Genomic DNA, 18,962 nt, shown 5'->3' with positions numbered 1-18,962 from the left:
CGTTTAATAACGGGTATATTACTTACACATTATAGTTACTGATTCCAAATGACATGACAAAAAGTGTTTTTCTGACGTAATTTTTGTTTACGTATATATATATTATTAATATATAATAATATTCATTTTGACCTGACTTATTATAACATTGATTTAAAAAGGACAGTCTTGAACCATATTAAAAATAAAAAATACAAATATACTGAAAATATATATGGGTTTGTGAGTTTACTTAAGAGCACAGTCATAAACATTTAAAATTAAAAAAATTCTAAAATGACAATCAAAATAAAACTCTTACTAAAACGTTTATTATTATTATTATTATTATTTTATCTGCATGTCACGTGGCTATTAAACAACGCCAGAGAACCGTGAATGCGAATGTGTGACTGAATTATGACCTAAAAATCTCTGGGTAATTTAAGTAAATATATTAGGTGAAAGAGGTTACTCTGACAAATAAATAAATAAAATAAAAATGTGAAAATCCCTGCATGTAAATAATAAATATTCTAACGTGAATTTGTTCATTTTTATGTTTGAAGGACAAGCCTTACAAAAACAAACACTTGTAATCAACAAAAAAAGTAACTGCAGTTTGATGACGAGTATTTTAAAATGTAATTTAATCTGATTAGAAATACAGAATTTTTGGAATCTGATTACATAATCCAGATTACATGTAACCAGTTCATAGCCATTACTTTTCCCTCGAAGTTCATTTAATATTCTTATCATCCTTTTCTCAATATGAAATGTTTATTATTGCCAGAGTTAATCCCATTGTGACTGAATTATTTGTATTTTTTTTATCCTGCTTCAGTCTGTATTCTCTGATATGACAAATAATTAATGTGAAGTGGCTGCTGTTGTACATTACTGTTTTTTTTATGTAAACAATAACATCAGTCCTAAAACCAGTTCAATAAAAAGCACAAAAAAGCCCAATCCGTAGAAAATTATGAACTCTTTATGTTTATTATTATTATTAGTTTACCAATTTCCCCAAAATTCACCTTCAAAAAGGAACTGAGAACAGGAACGCTGAAGAACTCCATTTTCAGGATATAGATGCTATGACGTTTATATACAACAAAACAAATCCATTTACTTTTTTGAGATGACAGGGTTATTTGTGCGTGAAAAAGACAATCTTAAGCAAGTCATCTTTAGACCTCGCTTTATCCAACAGTCAAAGACACTTACTAGTTTCCTAGAACTAACAAACTTCCCCACCTCTCACCACTTCTAAAAGTGCAAACAGTGAATCAGCATACAAAAAGGCACGCTTATCTGTCACAACTGACTAATGATGAAGAAAAACCTAGTTTTTGTACCAAGTGGGTGTGCATGAAAGACGGCTTTAGTACACAGGATATTGCATTTAATTTAGGTTTATGACACAACAGGCTAAAACGCTGTGACTGTAAACACAGCACTGGATGAAGAACATGTGCAGAAGAAACTGTGGCACTCAAAGGACTTTGTCTAGGATTTCTAAAACGCTGCTGTGGAAAAGTCCCGTTTTTCCACTGATCTCCTGCGTCACGAGAATCCTTCCGTCTGCTCGAGGCCTCTGAACGACGACTATTTCTCCTTCCGTCAGCGTGAGCTCTGCGTCCATTTTAGCGTTGTAACCTTTCATTACTCTATATCTGAAGAAATCAGGAGAGAATGCATCGGTCAGAATGCACCGAACGCCAGGATGTGCCATACTAGATATCTCAATGCTGCTTCTCACTCTGACAGGAAATGTTTTTTCTGTAAAAACAGTTTCTATGAATTATCTCAATAAATCTGGTAAAAAAAATAATGTTTCTGCTAACTGACAATTTTCCGATGAAAGAAAAAAAAAATCTGCCACTCGTTGCAAGCTCGTTTGCAACACAGAGCCATTTGATCAGATGAGATAACGCAATACTTTGTTTAAAAACACACTCGAGAAAACCCACCTGTTAGAGCAAGGCTGGTTGTTGATCAGGACTGGCTTCATATTTAGCGAGAGAGAAGCATGATCCAGGCCTGCGCTCTTTCTGGATGTTTTAGTGTCTTTAAAAACAAAAGTAATTCCATCCCGACCCAAGATAGCTGAAGGGTTCCAGAGGTCTAGAGCTGAAAGATTAGGCTGGGAACTTGTGATTTGTCGTGCAGGTGAAGTGAATGTCACTTCTGATGCATCATGAGTCAGGAACCGCACTGATTTTACTGGCTAAACAACAAAACAAAATGCTGATGTAATTCTCATTTAATCCTAAAAAAGAACTTCAAAACTTGTGATCCTAAAACGTTTGCAGGAGATGTTTTACCTTCTCTGTGTTGTGCTTATGAGCGTCTGGTTTGACCAGAATGGATTGAGGCGCTGCGGTGGCCTCTTTCTGGACAGGGTCCCTGCTGACCGCTTGATATCTTCCAGCAGAGGGAGCTGTGCTTTCATACGCCCAATGCTCTGCCTTGATGGGGTTTGAGAACAAACCGCTTCTCTTTTTGGGAAGAACGGGCGAGCGACCGAACGTATAGATCTGACCCAAATCCTGAGGTGGAGGCTGCAGGCTCACGATGGAATCTGAATTGTAGTTTCCGTGATGAGGCAAGACTAAACAAAAGGCAGAGCAGAAATGTATCAGACTCAGTAAAACACATGCTGCAGAAACTAATTTCAGTATGCCAACGAAAAATAAAAATATATGAAGAAAGAAAATTATCATACATAGGCAAATTTTTTATCTAAATGAACTGAAAATTACAGTAAAAGTCTATTATTAAACTATTTTCTAAAGTTAAAAACGGAAATGTTTTTTCCCTGTGATGCAAATAGTGTATTTTCAGACCAATTACTCCAGTCCTCAGTGTCACATGATCCTTCAGAAATCATTCTAATATGCTGATGTGCAAAAAATGTATAAATATTCATGAGATCGAAGTAGTAATGATAAAAATACAGTTTTGCATCACAGGAATAAATTCAATTTGAAACTATATTCAAATACAAAAAGAAAAAATCTAAATTGTAAAAATATTTATAGCATTTTTGGATGAAGTAAATGCAACTTTCACTCTTAAAAATAAAGGTAATAAAATATTGTTTTGGAGTGATGCCATTGAACAACCATTTTTGGTTCCACAAAGAACCTTTCATTAAACAGTTTCTAAAAGAACCATTTTGAAGAATGTTTTAAATATAAAAAAACATATATATAAAGAACATCTTCTGCATTCGGAAGATTCCATGGATGGTTGAGGTTCTTCATAGAATTTAAAAAGTGTTGGTGAGCAGAATAGATATATAAAAAAAAAAACATACCAAATGTATATTGTATTAAAATGACAAAATTTATAAATAAAACACAGTTTTGACTAATTTTTCCAAATACAACAGTTGCATGTAGAACAGCTAAAACTAGATTTATTTTGTCCCGGCGTGTCTTTGGCTCTCACCCCTGTGTGTGGCGTGGAGGGCGCGTCTCACTGTGCTCCATCCCTGCGCTCGCCCAGGACTGACAGATGACATCCCAGCCATCACAGTCTGCGGCTTGTGTTGAGTGTGGCGTTTTATTGATACTGTGCTTGTATTAGGAACGGCAGGTTTGGTTTGTTCAAGAAACCTTGCAGAGGTTCTGTGGGAAAGTCAGTATATTACCGTAACCTTGATTATCAAGATAATACATTTGTGCTTGTAAAACTAAAACGGTTCTAATTAAAAGGCCGGGTCTATAAAAACATTGCATTTCTAACATGTACTGTGACTTTAAAGAAACTATGCACCAATAAACTGACCTGAAGAATTGTGTTGAATGTGACTCTGGAGCACAAAAGCAGTCTTAAGTCTCTGGTGTGTATTTGTAGCAATAGCCAACAATACATTGTATGGGTCAAAATTATAGATTTTTTTTTAATGCCAAAAATCATGTTCCATGAAAATATTTTGTACTGTAAATATATCAAAACTTAATTTTTGATTAGTCTTATGCATTGCTAAGGACTTAATTTGGGCAACTTTAAAGATGATTTTCTCAATATTAAGATTTTCAGATTCCAGATTGTCAAATAGTTGTATCTAAGACAAATATTGTCAGATACTAACAAACCATACATCAATGGAAAGCGTATTTATTCAGCTTTCAGATGGTGTATACATCTCAATTTTGAGAAATTTACCCTTATGACTGGCTTTGTGCTGCAAGGTCACAAATAATCTAAGGACTGTAGGGGTGTGCGATATTTATTGTCTGTGATAATATAGTAATTGTTGTTTTAATGATATGTGAGCAGACATAATTAGGAATGTCACACACATATAAACAGGCAAAAACACATCTTGAGAGTCCAAAAGCATTGACTGTGCTAGTTAGAATGACCCTAAAATCCATGTTATTAAACAAAAAATATCCATTTATTTATGTCATATCAAACAGGTAATATCACACAGACAACAGCTGTTTTCCTATACATCAGTACATGGGCAGTTCAACAAACAAGAGGTTAAAATTGAGTGCGTTACATTTGAGCAAACTTTTAAACAAAGTTTAAAAAGTGCTCTGTTTTGTTCCAGAATGAATCTGTCTTTGAATTAATCATTTGAGTCCGTAATGATTCAATGATCCATTCATAAAGACATTCACTTGCTTCATTTCTAAATGAATCAGCCGTTTTGAACGAATCATTTGAATGAATGAGTCAATGAATCACTCTTTAAGACTTGCTGCCACCTACTGGCAGTTTTAGTATATTTATTTATCCTTAAACCAGCCAAAGTACCAGCACAAACACACACTCAGCAATATATTAATTAATTATAGTTATCGAAAAACTCCAAATAGGTATCAAGATACAATTGTTTAGCCAATATTGCACACCCCTAGTAAGGAGATGAAAAGAAGGAGGAGAGAAGTTGTATGTTTGCAGAGTTGTTGTTGTTGTTACTATATGTCCCAAGTGTACTTTAAACTGTTCTCCTGCTCACCTGGGCACAGGTGTAACATAGTTAGCTGGCATGATCCCTACTTTGCCTGTTCTGAGAGACAGTCCACGCAGCCAGCCCTCTTTGAATTTCCCATAAACCCCCACCATTTCACCTTTCCTCAGTTCCAGCTCCTCGGACCGATGAGGTGTGTAGGAATACAGCGCAGCACACCTGAACATACCACCAAGTTAAAGAAATAAGTCAGAAATGAAAATACTCTCGCCCATTTAAACCCATACTTTGATGTGTGAGAGAAAGACATAGACTTTATTTATGATACACAAAATGAAACCTTTTTTTTTTTAATGCAAAACAATCTTTCAGATAATAGTCAAAGATATATATGATCTCAGAAACACTTACACATTGATGGAGAGCTGCTGGGTTGAAGACATCTTGCTCTCTGAAGGCATAGGGGACGATTGAGGGTTAATCAGTGCCATGGAGATGTTTGGTGGACTGTCACCATTCATTGTTCTTTCTCTCTGTAATAGTCAGAAAGCAACTGTTCATTTTCTTATCTTGCGCAGTAATCTCTTCGATACAAGTGTAGCACAGCATTTGCTGAACTTCAAGCATTCATGCTTATGTAGCATTCTGATAATATATAGTTTGGTTTTTAATAACTTCATGATAACTAATTAACAAAACAAACAAAAATTTTACTAAATAATAAATGGTCTTTCGCTTTATACCTCTGCTTTGTTGTTTGTACTTATTTGAACAAATGCCTGAAACTTGGTATTACAAGCACTTCCTGTGTCTGTATGCCTCTTTAAGAAGAATCGCTTTATGTATCCCCCGATTGTAAGTTGCTTTTTTGATAAAAGCATCTGGAGAATGACTAAATGTAAATGTAACAGAGACAAAAGTAAGATAAGATGAAAAAATAAGACAAAAACAAAACAAAAAGACAAGAACACTCAAAAGGCAAAAACAAAATCAAAACAAAGAAAAGCAAAAAAAACTAGATAAACAAAAACAAGGATAAAAACAACAAATCAAAAGATGAGCAACAACAAGACAAACTAGACATATAGCACAAAAAGGTAAACAAAAACAAGACAAAAGAGAATGCAAAATAAAAGCAAAAGTAAAAACAAGATGAAAACAGAGACTAAAAGCAAAACAAAAATAAACCAAAAAAAAACAAGGTGACAAAAACAAAATTAAACAAAAATGCAAGACTACAAACAAAAAAGCGACAAACTAAATTAACAAAAAAGGATAAAAACAACAGAGAACAGAAAAATCTAAATACAAGGAAACTATAAACAAGACTTAAACCAAACAAAGCAAAATAAAAAGACAATCAGGAACTTTCAAATCGCTGAATACTTGACTTCTACTGGATTTACATTTTAAGGTTATTGTGAAAGGTTTTCATGGTTAATTCAGGAGTATTTATTGTAGATCTCTTGCATAAGACCAAATGCTAACATGAGTTGCAAAGCTGACTCAAACAGAAAACAGCCTCAGACTGAAACTCTTCCAGAGCACTGACAACAGTTGACTAACACAAAGGTCATGGGGTCATGGAAGAGTCTGTCTGCACTGTGGAGTCATGAGTCTTCCTCTTACACTGAGATCCAGTCTAATATTAGTTCATTACAAAAGATGATGAAACAAGAGACCTATCTGTGAATTCTGTACCTTTGACAATTTCCACGCCTTTCTTACACACAGTATGTCTCATAATTATCTCAAAGAGAGCAGATGATTACAGCTTAGTTACATCAGCACCGCCCCAGAAGAACTAGAGTTATACTTTAACACATTTTATTCAATGCGACTTACAAATGAGAAATACAGCATAGGTGATTCATCTTAGTGAGGCATAACTAAAGTAGTGCTGTGATCCAATTGTATCTTTAAAAGTACCAGAGAAGTGCAACAGAGCATGTTTTTTAATATAGTCAGGTTTTTTTACACATAATAATCACACTGAAAGTCTGGTGTGGATTACTTTGAAACTAGTTTCACTAATTGCTAGTAAATTTCATTAATAATTGCAATTGTTAGTTAAAATGACCATATGATTCAATTTATGAAATCAAAAAATACATCTGTTTTTATATATATATATATATATAATCTGTTTTTGAACAAATTATTTGAGTCCGTGATTAATTTGAAAAATCAAATCACTTGCTTAATTTCTATATTCGACCATGTGTACATTAAGTGTAATTTTTTTCAAAATTGAGATTTATTCATCATATGTAAGCTGAATGAATAAGCTTTCCACTGATGTATGGTTTGTTAGGATCAGACGATATTTGGCCGAGATGCAATTATTTGAAAATCTGGAATCTGAGGGTGCAAAAAAATCTAAATATTGAGAAAATCATCTTTAAATTTTCCAAATGAAGATCTTTGCAACGCATATTACTAATCAAAAATAACATTTTTATATATTTACGGTAGGAAATTAAAAAATATTTCCATAGAACATGATGTTTAATAAATATCCTAAAGGTTTTTGACATAAAGGAAAAATCAATAATTTTGACCCATACAGTGTATTTTTTTTTCTTGCCTATTGCTCCAAATATACCACAGTGTGTGGTCCAGGATCACATATTTGATATGCATATATATTTGATATGCAAAACTTTGTCCTCTAATTGATAGAGCAATATTTGAGTGAAGTCTGGATTCTGAGTATGCAAAAAAAATCTAAATATTGAGAAAATCACCTTTAAAGTTGTCCAAATGAAGTTCTTAACAATGCATATTACTAATCAAAAATTACGTTTTGATATATTTACGGTAGGAAATTCATGTAACATGCTCTTTACTTGATTTTTTTTTGGGCATGAAATAAAAATCTATAATTTTGACTCATACAATTTATTTATTTTTTTGGCTATTGCTCTTAAAAAAATGAAGCAGTTTTGAACAAATTGTTTGAATGAATGATTCAACGAATCACTCTTTAAGACAGGGACTTACTTCAACCCTTTGGCGGTTTTAGTGTCATATTTATTTATCTAGGCCTAAACCAGCCAAGGACCTAGTATTTAAACACAGAAATAAACTCACTAATAAACTCAATTCACTTTAATTGCATGGAGCAGCCAGCAAATTCTACAATATCTTCCTTTGCGTTACATTATGTTCGTAATGGGTTTGCACCGACGATGAGTAAGCAATGACATAATTTGTATTTTTAGGTGAACTGTTGCTTTAAATATTTTCTTCTGCATCAAAAAGTTGCTGCTGAGTCAGAAACAGTGGGCATGCATCCTCTGACTTCAGAGTGTTGCACAATCTCAAGAAAAAACACATATAATGCAAGAAATCCGGTGTTAACTGGCCCTGGGCAGGATGTAATGTGAGTGATGTGATGTTCTCCTCACCTTCTATTAATGACACTGATAACAACAGGAGAGAGAGAGTCACCGCTCGGTGGAGAGGAATGAGTCTTTCACCAGATAAGAGGAGAGTGTTATGTAACCCAATATGAGTCATGAGCTTGTAAAGCAGCAGCAGAGAATGGGGCATTTTTAGCTCTCAAACACACCGGCTTCCTCTCACACAAGAAAACATCTCATATTAAGAAGGAAAGAAATACTTGTACCCGTTTTTGAAGGGAAAGTCAGGAAAATGCAAGAACTATCTGCTCAATTTAAATAATTTCAATGCATAGTTTCCAGTGCTGTGCAACGATTACTTGCAGAATAAAAGTTTTTGTTTTTATTTAATATGTGTGTACATTTATTATGTACTGTACATATAAAGACACACACATACAGTATATATTATGAAAATATTTACATAAATATATATATATAACATATGTGTACATAAAAATACACAGCACACACACACATATTATGTAAACAAAAACACAATCCGAGACATTTGCATCGTGCACACACTATTGCTCGTCTTCGCAAGAAGGACCACAGAAAACAAAAACAAACACATCTCCGACTCACCACTGCCCTCCTATATCCAAATACAATGTTAAACTCATTCTTATAATTTAGTGTAGCATGCATGGCTAACTAAACGCATGTCTGCACAGCCAATCATCATTCCCACACACACAAACACATGCTGCATGCTCACCTCAGGCAAGCTTCTGCGAGTGCTCCTCAGACGTGGCTTTTTAAATGCTGCGAGTTGTTCGCTGGAGCTGATTTGAGGATAGTTCTGGCTGTTCGGGAGACTGACATATGGAGGCCTGGTTGACTTTGTGATCCGCCTGGGGACGCAAGCATTAGCGTTGACCCTGATTCCATAGAGTCCCTCCTTCTGCGTTTCTCCAGAAGCTCGTATGCCTTCAGATTTGGCTGCAGCGGGAAACACAAAGTGGTCTAAAAAGAAGCAGTGATACACAATAAAGGCATGCTGGGTTGCACAAGCCACTCTACCTGCAGCGTCCAAGTTTGTCAGACAGAAAAGTGCTGTAAGTGCCACCTGCTCGCACTAAACTTCCTGTGTAAGTGGCAGCTGGAGCTGCAGATCTGAGCAGCACATGTGGGCAGGAGCAGTGACGCGTCCCCTCTCAGTTCCCATGATGTGCTGCTCTGCCACCGAAGTAAAAGAAAGCATTACTGTGCCTTCACGCCTGGCTGCTCAGAGCGAGGCTTGCTGTTTTATCTGAATAACCCCAGATATAATCCAGTGCATGGATAATGAAAAGCGTTTCCTTAATTATCTGGTGGCACATGAAGTTCACTGGAGCGGCAGCGGAGGAAAAGTGCACATGACAGTCACAGAAAGCATGCTCAACTAACTCTGTTATCATCACAGATGAGAGACTAGGGCCTCTTATTGTGACATTAATCGTGACATTAAACAGAGAAGCGATTAGGGGACACTGAAAAGATTAATGAGTAATGAAGATTTCAAGTCATTTTCACTGTAATCTATGAGTGATTTTAAATTATTGTATAATAATACTTTTTTCAATTATTATTATTAAGGGGTTATAAAGTGCTATTATATATCTGGGTTATATTTCATTGCGAAATCAAAAGAATGATATTTTCCTCAAGCCTATTTCTAGGACCATTACATTTTTGCTGTGATATTATAATCATGAGCAAATTATCCTCAATTCTCTGTGGTCTAGTACTATTCTCATTACTGCTCTGTAGGGGTCTGCCAATTACTTTTTGATCTGAATCTATTTTCATATAAGAAAATGCGAAAATATGCAATAAGCAAAAATACAATATTAACTTATCTTGTCAAGCTCAAGTTAAAAAGCAAAAGTTCAGGAGTCCATGCGCACATTTGATCAAAGACTGAGTTCTTTTTTGGGATGTTTTGGGTTTTTAGTTTTTATAAATGTGCTTTTTTTTCTTAATGGTTGTTTAAAATTAAAAATAAGATAAAGTTTAGCAACATGCCTCATTATCACTCCAACATTAAAATATAAATGTTAACTTAAAATGTGACTCTGGAGCACAAAAGCAGTCTTAAGTCTCTGGGGGATATTAGTAGCAATAGACAATAATACATTGTATGGGTCAAAATTATTGATTTTTCTTTTATACCAAAAATCATTAGGATATTAAATAAAGATCATGTTCCATGAAGATATTTTGTAAATTTCCTACGGTAAATATATCAAAACTAAATTTTTGATTAGTAATATGCATTGCTAAGAATTCATTTAGACAATTTTGAAGGTGATTTTCTCAGTATTTTAACTTTCTTGCACCCTCAGATTCCAGATTTTCAAATAGTTTTATCTCGGCCAAATATTGTCCTCCTAACAAACCCATACATAATTGGAAAGATTATTTATTCAGCTTTCAGATGATGTATAACACTTAATTTAAAAAAAATGAACGCTTATGACTTGTGGTCAATGTAATGTACAGCTAAATGCTGATTGTTTTAGAGGTTTTTAATGTAATGTAAGCACCACAACAAAGTATTTAGAGTTATTATAGTTAACTAAAACCATAAAAACATTTCCATTACTTGAAATACATTAAATGTTAAATGAAATAAAATATAAAACAACTTTAAAGCAACATTGCTCATTCATATTCAGTTCACTTGATAATAACTAAAACTGAAATAAAATTATTAAAAACTGTATAGACATTAAAAAAAAGGACAAAAGGTAATAAAAATACAACAAAAAAAATAAAATTAGCATTTTTTTATATAAAAAATGAAATATTCAGTATTAACTAAATGGTATCCCAGTAATAACGTAATAAAAAAATGTGAATACAGTAAGATTGTATATTTTATAGTATAGCTACTATAGGCCAGACTTAAAGTGCAATGCTTCAAGGAAATATGACTTTAAAAAAATGAAACACCACTGGTTTAAATTGTTAAAAAGGTTTGAATGTACAATTTAAACCATGCATTATGATTGTAAAATGGATGCTCATTATTTTTCAAGTATTTTGCATTGCAGTGTATTTTTGCATTGCAGTGAAAATGCAACTATTTATGCAAAATATTATGTCTTGTTTACGTAATTTATTATTACTGGGGTTATATGATCTGAGCATTTATGATTTCTTTGGGAGAATCAACATGTTTTGAAATGGAGAATAAAAGCCTGTTGTCTTACCTCTGTGAGCTGCAAAGGAAGAATCCCAACTTTGTCTCCAAGTTTACCTTCAACCCAATTTTCATGCACTTGTTTGATAAGAGTAATGCTGTTTCCCTGTGGAGGGAGAGAGATAGGCATGTGTTAGGCAGATGTGGGTGCAGGACGTCCCTGAAGACGTTCATTCAGCTGGAATCACTCAAAGCCTCAGGCCCATTACACCCTTAACTCGGCTCCAGACCCATTTGGACCATCTGCTCTCAGATATAAAAACAACACTCCAGGAAAATGTCTTTTAATGGATGCTGTGCCCGAGTCCAAACTGTTATATAATTCAAGTCCTGTGGTGTGACTAACAATACTGCTACATCACAGAACCCAAAGAAGAGAGCTTTATTTGCTTCCCAGGTTCCTCGTTATGAATCACATTAATGAGGCAAGTAATACTAAACATGCAATAGCCTCAAACAGTATTTAGACACTTCACTCACACATAATATATATATTTTTTTTCATTTGTTCAGCTTTTTCCAGAGGTGGGTAGAGTACCCAAAAACTGTACTCAAGTAAAAGTACTTCTAGAAATATTTACTCAAGCAAAAGTACTAGTCTATGGAAGCATATGGGTAGCATTATTCAATTTGGGATGTAATATGCAAAATGACAATGCAATATGTAAAATGGCAATGCATTTCTGTATTTACATTTACATTTTCCAATACATTTGTGCAACGTTTGGTGCAAAATGAAAATGAAAATTAAATTACATAATTTTCATTTGCCATTTACTACACCAGTTTTAAAATGTAAAATGAATATTAATTTTAACGCTTTATAAGTTGCAAAATTAAAATGAAAATGTATTACAGAAATGATTAGATATGTTTAACATGTTAAAGCAAAAACTGTGGCAAAATGATCATTTAAATGCTATTTTTCTTAATTGCATTAACACTCACAGTCAAGACACTTACGATTACATTTTCATTCGGTGTCACGCAATGAATGTAGCAAAACTCAATGTGCACATTGAAAATGCATTCCGAGCCGATCACGTGTCCCCGCCCTCGCGCCACGTCAATCATTGTGTGAACAAGGCGGGGCTTACAGAAGGTCAGAGACTCAAGTCTCAAGAAGAGGATTCAATCAAGTGAGACAACATGGACAAGACAGTTGGTCCGTGTATGTTTTGATCATTTCAGTTTATGGCTTCAATATTTCATTCGGACTTGTGGGCGGAGCTGAAACGCTGCTTTCATCTGATTGGTCGAATCGGAGCGGTTTTCATCTGACAGCCTTCAGCTCGGTCTTGTCATTGTTTCAGGCAGAATAAGAGTCAGTGCGAGTGAAGCACTGAAATGTCTGAAACTACGCTCACTGTTAATTAGCATAATATTTGAATCAGATGTAGATGGGCACATAATTCGTGCTGCTGAGACCTGCAAATTATTTCTAGGTTGTAGTATTGTATGAATATTGTCCCACTGATAAAAACAGTGCAAATAGTTCTGTCCCTTTGGATAACAGTAAAGTGGAAATAAATATAGTTAAATTTATGAAATAAAATTAAATAGGATTTTTTGGGAAGGTAAGTCTGGCCAGTTATACAAGCAACACGAGTCGGACGAGTCTAAAGATATGAGCTGAATTGGGTGAAACATTAAAGTTCTAGTCTGTGTCAATTACTCTCATAATAAATAATAATAATAATGTTAACTGTATTTTTCGGTATAAGTTGCATCAGTCCAAAAATACGTCATGACGAGGAAAACAACATATATAAGTCGCACTGGACTATATGTCACAATTATTCAAGACTAAGAGAAAACATTACCGTCTACAGCCGCGAGAGGGCGCTCTGGGGTAGGCTACAGGAGCACTGAGCAGCATAGAGCTAATTTTACTATTTTTATTTAGAAATGTAACTATATTCATTTTTACAATTATTTATTAATGTCACACACACACACACACACACACACACACACACACCTAGTGCCTTATGACTTAAAAGATGAGAGTGGTAAATGTTACAGACATGGAACTGTTCAGTCTATTATTGATTTTAATTTCCACTTCACTGTTATCCAAAGGGACAGAACTATTTGCACTGTATTTATCAGTGGGACAATATTCATACAATACTACAACCTAGAAATAATTTGCAGGTCTCAGCAGCACGAATTATGTGCCCAGCTACATCTGATTCAAATATTATGCTAATTAACAGTGAGCGTAGTTTCAGACATTTCAGTGCTTCACTCGCACTGACTCTTATTCTGCCTGAAACAATGACAAGACCGAGCTGAAGGCTGTCAGATGAAAACCGCTCCGATTCGACCAATCAGATGAAAGCAGCGTTTCAGCTCCGCCCACAAGTCCGAATGAAATATTGAAGCCATAAACTGAAATGATCAAAACATACACGGACCAACTGTCTTGTCCATGTTGTCTCACTTGATTGAATCCTCTTCTTGAGACTTGAGTCTCTGACCTTCTGTAAGCCCCGCCTTGTTCACACAATGATTGACGTGGCGCGAGGGCGGGGACACGTGATCGGCTCGGAATGCATTTTCAATGTGCACATTGAGTTTTGCTACATTCATTGCGTGACACCGAATGAAAATGTAATCGTAAGTGTCTTGACTGTGAGTGTTAATGCAATTAAGAAAAATAGCATTTAAATGATCATTTTGCCACAGTTTTTGCTTTAACATGTTAAACATATCTAATCATTTCTGTAATACATTTTCATTTTAATTTTGCAACTTATAAAGCGTTAAAATTAATATTCATTTTACATTTTAAAACTGGTGTAGGAAATGGCAAATGAAAATTATGTAATTTAATTTTAATTTTCATTTTGCACCAAACGTTGCACAAATGTATTGGAAAATGTAAATGTAAATACAGAAATGCATTGCCATTTTACATATTGCATTGTCATTTTGCATATTACATCCCAAATTGAATAATGCTACCCATACGCTTCCATACTAGTCTGGGGTGCGTTTCCCAAAACCATAGTTGCTAACTAAGTTTGCAACTTTGTTGGTTGCAATGCAATTTCCCATTGCCAACTAACTAAGTTGCTAACAGGTTAGCAACTATGGTTTTGGGAAACGCACCCCTGAATAGTTACTTGAGTAAAAGTAAAAGAGTATCGGATAAAAAATCTACTCAAGTAGTTAGTTATTAGTTACTTTGGGTCATATATACTGAGCCTAGTTTTATTAAGATATATAAATAAAATGTAATGTATGTGTGCATGGATAAATGTATGTATTTCATCAGCCTTTACTCCAATTTATGTAATTTATTATAAAACCCTGTCTGTTTACTTAAGTAACAGATATAGGTGTCATGCCATAACATTTTTAATACGACTGACATTATATTAAATGTGAATTTAACATTGAAAGTTAATGTGATATAAATATTGCTACTAATCTTTCATTGTTCAGAAAGAGAGCAAATAACATTTACATTATTAAAGATCATTTTCACTGACAGTCTAGAGTTCAATAACTCTCAGAAACTCCCATTAAAATCACTTAAACTGTTAACACTGTGAAATCAATATCTTAATTACAGATTCGTACACACATCTGCACTTTGTTGTTTCTGACGAGAGAATTCGCCAGAAAGAGGTATTCAGTCAGCGAGCGAGTGAAGGAAGAACCGGCATTTTAGCGATGACTCATCTGAACGCCTCTGATTGGCCACTGCATTCAAAAGCTCAACAGAATCTTGTGTGATTGGTTAATGCGCAGCGCTGTAAAAACGCGTTGTCTCCGGCTCAGCGCCAGCAAGCGATCAAAGATCTGAATTTAGCAGCTGATGATATGACTCGCTGAACATACTCGTATTAAAATTAATAAAATCTTAATCGGCTATTTTTTTTGTCTTTTGGAAGTTGCATTCAACTTGACTCCCCTCTTTTATAAGCCACACACGTATAACAAACTAATGTCATATTGGTATCATGTTCTGTAATCGAATGTAGCCCAAGTTATTACCTGTTGAACAGTAGACAGCACATGCGGTGTTCATCTAATAAGGATCTCCATCGCAAGCAAATAATAGCCTTTGCAGATTTCTTTCAATTCAGTGCAGTTCCATAGCCACGTTTTCAATGCTGCTGATGCTCAAACGTTACAACTCTGAGTGAACCGCTTCAGACGCCAATTGGTTTGGTCAAGCCTTTGAACATAATTGACTCAAATGAATCATTCGCGAATGGGAATTGCTCATTGTCCAGAGAAAAGTAGACGGCGCGTTATTGCATTAAAATAGAGCGGTCGCCCACAGTAACGGGGATTCCAGTGTTGAATCAATTCGAGAGTTCGGAGTGGGTTCGCGAGTCATTTGAGTCAGATCGGAGTACGGAGCGGGATCGCGAATCATTTGAATCAGTTCGGAAGTTCGGAGCGGGTTCGCGAATCGTTTGAGTCAGTTTGGGGATCGCAAATCATTTGAATCAGTTCGGGTGTTCGGAGCGGCTTCGCGAATCATTTGAATCAGTTCGAGAGTTCGGAGCAGGTTCGCGAATCACTTAGTCAGTTCGGGAGTTCTGAGCGGGATCGCGAATCATTTGAATCAGTTCGGGAGTTTGTAGCTCTGGATTCCTTTATGATGATTTGGCCTAAATGTGGGCCAGATCTGGTCCAGTACCTTTTTGGATCTGGTCCAGAACCGTGCTGGATCTTGGCCAGCTCACATAGATACATACTATATATATATATTTTTTTGTTAAGTTGTTATATGAAGCTCTTAAGACAACAAAAAGTTTAACATACTGATTTAGATGTATAGACAATTACTGTTCTGAGCACTCTATTAAAACAATATTCATATACAAAAATTTTGAATTACTACAAATAACAATGCAAAAGATGTGCCATTTTGCATCTTTCCTTTCCTTTTGATAATTTATGCACAAAAAAGGCCAAATTAAAGGTTTATTTGGTACAAGCAGTACAAGTCTCTAACTCTAGTGCTTCCTGTACATAATATTCACTGGGTAAGTTCACCCAAAAATAAAAATTCTGTCATTAATTACTCACCCTCATGTTCTTCCAAACTTGTAAGACAACTCATTCATCTTTGGAACACAAATTAAGATATTTTTGATGAATTCTGAGGCCTCTCTGACCCTATATAATTATTTTTTCAAATGAATCAATTCGAGAGTTCGGAGCGGGAACGCGAATCATTTGAGTCAGTTTGGGGATCACGAATCATTTGAATCAGTTCGGGAGTTCGTAGCGGGTTCGCGAATCAATTGAGTCAGTTCGGGAGTTCAAAGCGGATTCGCGAATCATTTCAGTCAGTTTGGCGATCGCGAAACATTTGATTTGATTCAGTTCGGGAGTTCGTAGCGGGTTCGCGAATCATTTGAGTCAGTTCGGGAGTTCGTAGCGGGTTCGCGAATCATTTGAGTCAGTTCGGGAGTTCGTAGTGGGTTCGCGAATCATTTGAGTCAGTTCGGGAGTTCGTAGTGGGTTCGCGAATCATTTGAATCAGTTTGGGAGTTCGTAGCGGGTTCGCGAATCATTTGAGTCAGTTCGGGAGTTCAAAGCGGGTTCGCGAATCATTTGAATCAGTTCGGGAGTTCGTAGTGGGTTCGCGAATCATTTGAGTCAGTTCGGGAGTTCGTAGTGGGTTCGCGAATCATTTGAATCAGTTTGGGAGTTCGTAGCGGGTTCGCGAATCATTTGAGTCAGTTCGGGAGTTCAAAGCGGGTTCGCGAATCATTTGAGTCATCATAGCATCATAGTGTATAGATAGGCATTTTTAACTAATTTAGTAGCTAGTTCTAATTATGTTTTCCAAGCGTGTTTAGGTGTGATATGTGAACTCGTATTTTTTATTTTAATGATGTGCCTTTTAACAGTATCAAGTATATTCAAATAATGAACAAATCGTGCCAAAAAGGTGAATGCATCTAAGCTAATGTAAAGTTACGTGATGAAGTCATACTAGTGCGCTTGTGCATTTTGAGTGCGTTCTTTCACTGCATTATTCGGTGTATTCAAATGAATTTATGAATGCATGTGAATGATCACAAAATTCAAGATATGTGGGTTAGAAAATGTATATATTTATATAATCTTATGTAGTTAATCAATATCACATGAAGAGTGCCATTTCAGTTTTTCTCCAAAAATCAGCATGATTAAAATGTGATATTAAAGAAGGAATGAAATGGGTAGGTCTATCAAATGCAAAGATGAACCTTGAGGAAGGTTAAGCATTCCTTGCTGTCCCCTGGATCCAGATTGTTAGCGTTGAAGTCATTCAGTGTCACCTGACTTCATCGTGAGCTCGCAGGGGTCTTGAGCTTGCATCTGAAAGACTGTCAAGAACAAATCTGGACCATGTGCATGCACTAAATTAGAGACTTGAAATAAGAAATCAAGAGCTCAAAAGCATCCTAAACTTCTAAACAGCATTACTGTGCAAATGCAATGCCTTTTTCCCCCAATGAAACTCAAGTCCACTGACCTACTTAAACCAAAGCCTGTGTGTGTTTCAGTGGACATTGTTAAACACACACAAAGATAATGGGGCTCTTAAGCAGATCAGACACACCACACAAAACAACATGAAAACCATCCTGATATATTCAGATACACACAATTCATCATCATTTACGCTGCACGGGTCAATCATCGCTCTGTTGAAATGCACGATAACAGACACTGTGAATGAAATTTGACACATACTAGAGAAGGTTTAGAAAATATTCAAAATAGCCCCTAAAAGATAAAAGCTTTTAGAAGCAAACAAACCCAATCTTGACACACAGGCAAGCTTAAAGTGCAAGTCATAAAACTCAGCTAAAAAAAAAAAAAAGAGACTAAGGGTGCTTTTTAAGTCTCAAATCATTACTCACGCTCGAATGCAACAAAAGCACATGTCGTATTCTTACCCCCTGTTTTGGGCAGATCTTGAAAGGTTCTCTTGGACTGCAGAGCTGATATATCTGATGGATATGTCCCTCCAAGACCTTAGCAGACTCCCCCAAAACACACTCCAACAGGTTCAAAACAGCCAGATCCTCCATCATACAGGAGCATGCACACCTCAGAGACACAGCTTCATTACGTATTCAGAGCTACTTCAGTCACAGTACATATTAGATTCCCAATTCTAGAAGGATTTCTCACTGTGAACCTGTTTACCTGTCCATTACACTGTTGTAACATGCATGCATTTGTAAATACAGACACGACACACATTTGTGTTTAAGTTATTGAGCTTACATTTCAAAACCAGTTGTGCTCTTAGTCCTGTAGTTTGCATTCAAATCAAGAACATCAGGTGAGATTGCATCAGGATTAAATCATAATTAATCAGTGGATATTTGGAATGAAGGAGGTTTAAACAAATGCATTTATTCTTCAACAGGTGGTTGGTGCATTTAGAAAATCTTACAATATTATTTGAGCTGTTTTCTGT

General features: G+C 35.5%; 1 pseudogene; it reads right to left on the bottom strand.

Annotated features, from left to right (window-relative positions):
* Positions 1-962: 962 nt before the first annotated feature.
* LOC127971283 (E3 ubiquitin-protein ligase SH3RF3-like) lies at positions 963-18,567 on the bottom strand (annotated as a pseudogene).
* Between the last annotated feature and the right edge of the window lie 395 nt (positions 18,568-18,962).

This window comes from Carassius gibelio, chromosome B14 (assembly GCF_023724105.1).
Source record: "Carassius gibelio isolate Cgi1373 ecotype wild population from Czech Republic chromosome B14, carGib1.2-hapl.c, whole genome shotgun sequence".
NCBI lineage: Eukaryota > Metazoa > Chordata > Actinopteri > Cypriniformes > Cyprinidae > Carassius > Carassius gibelio.
This window is presented reverse-complemented; position numbering and strand designations above follow the sequence as displayed.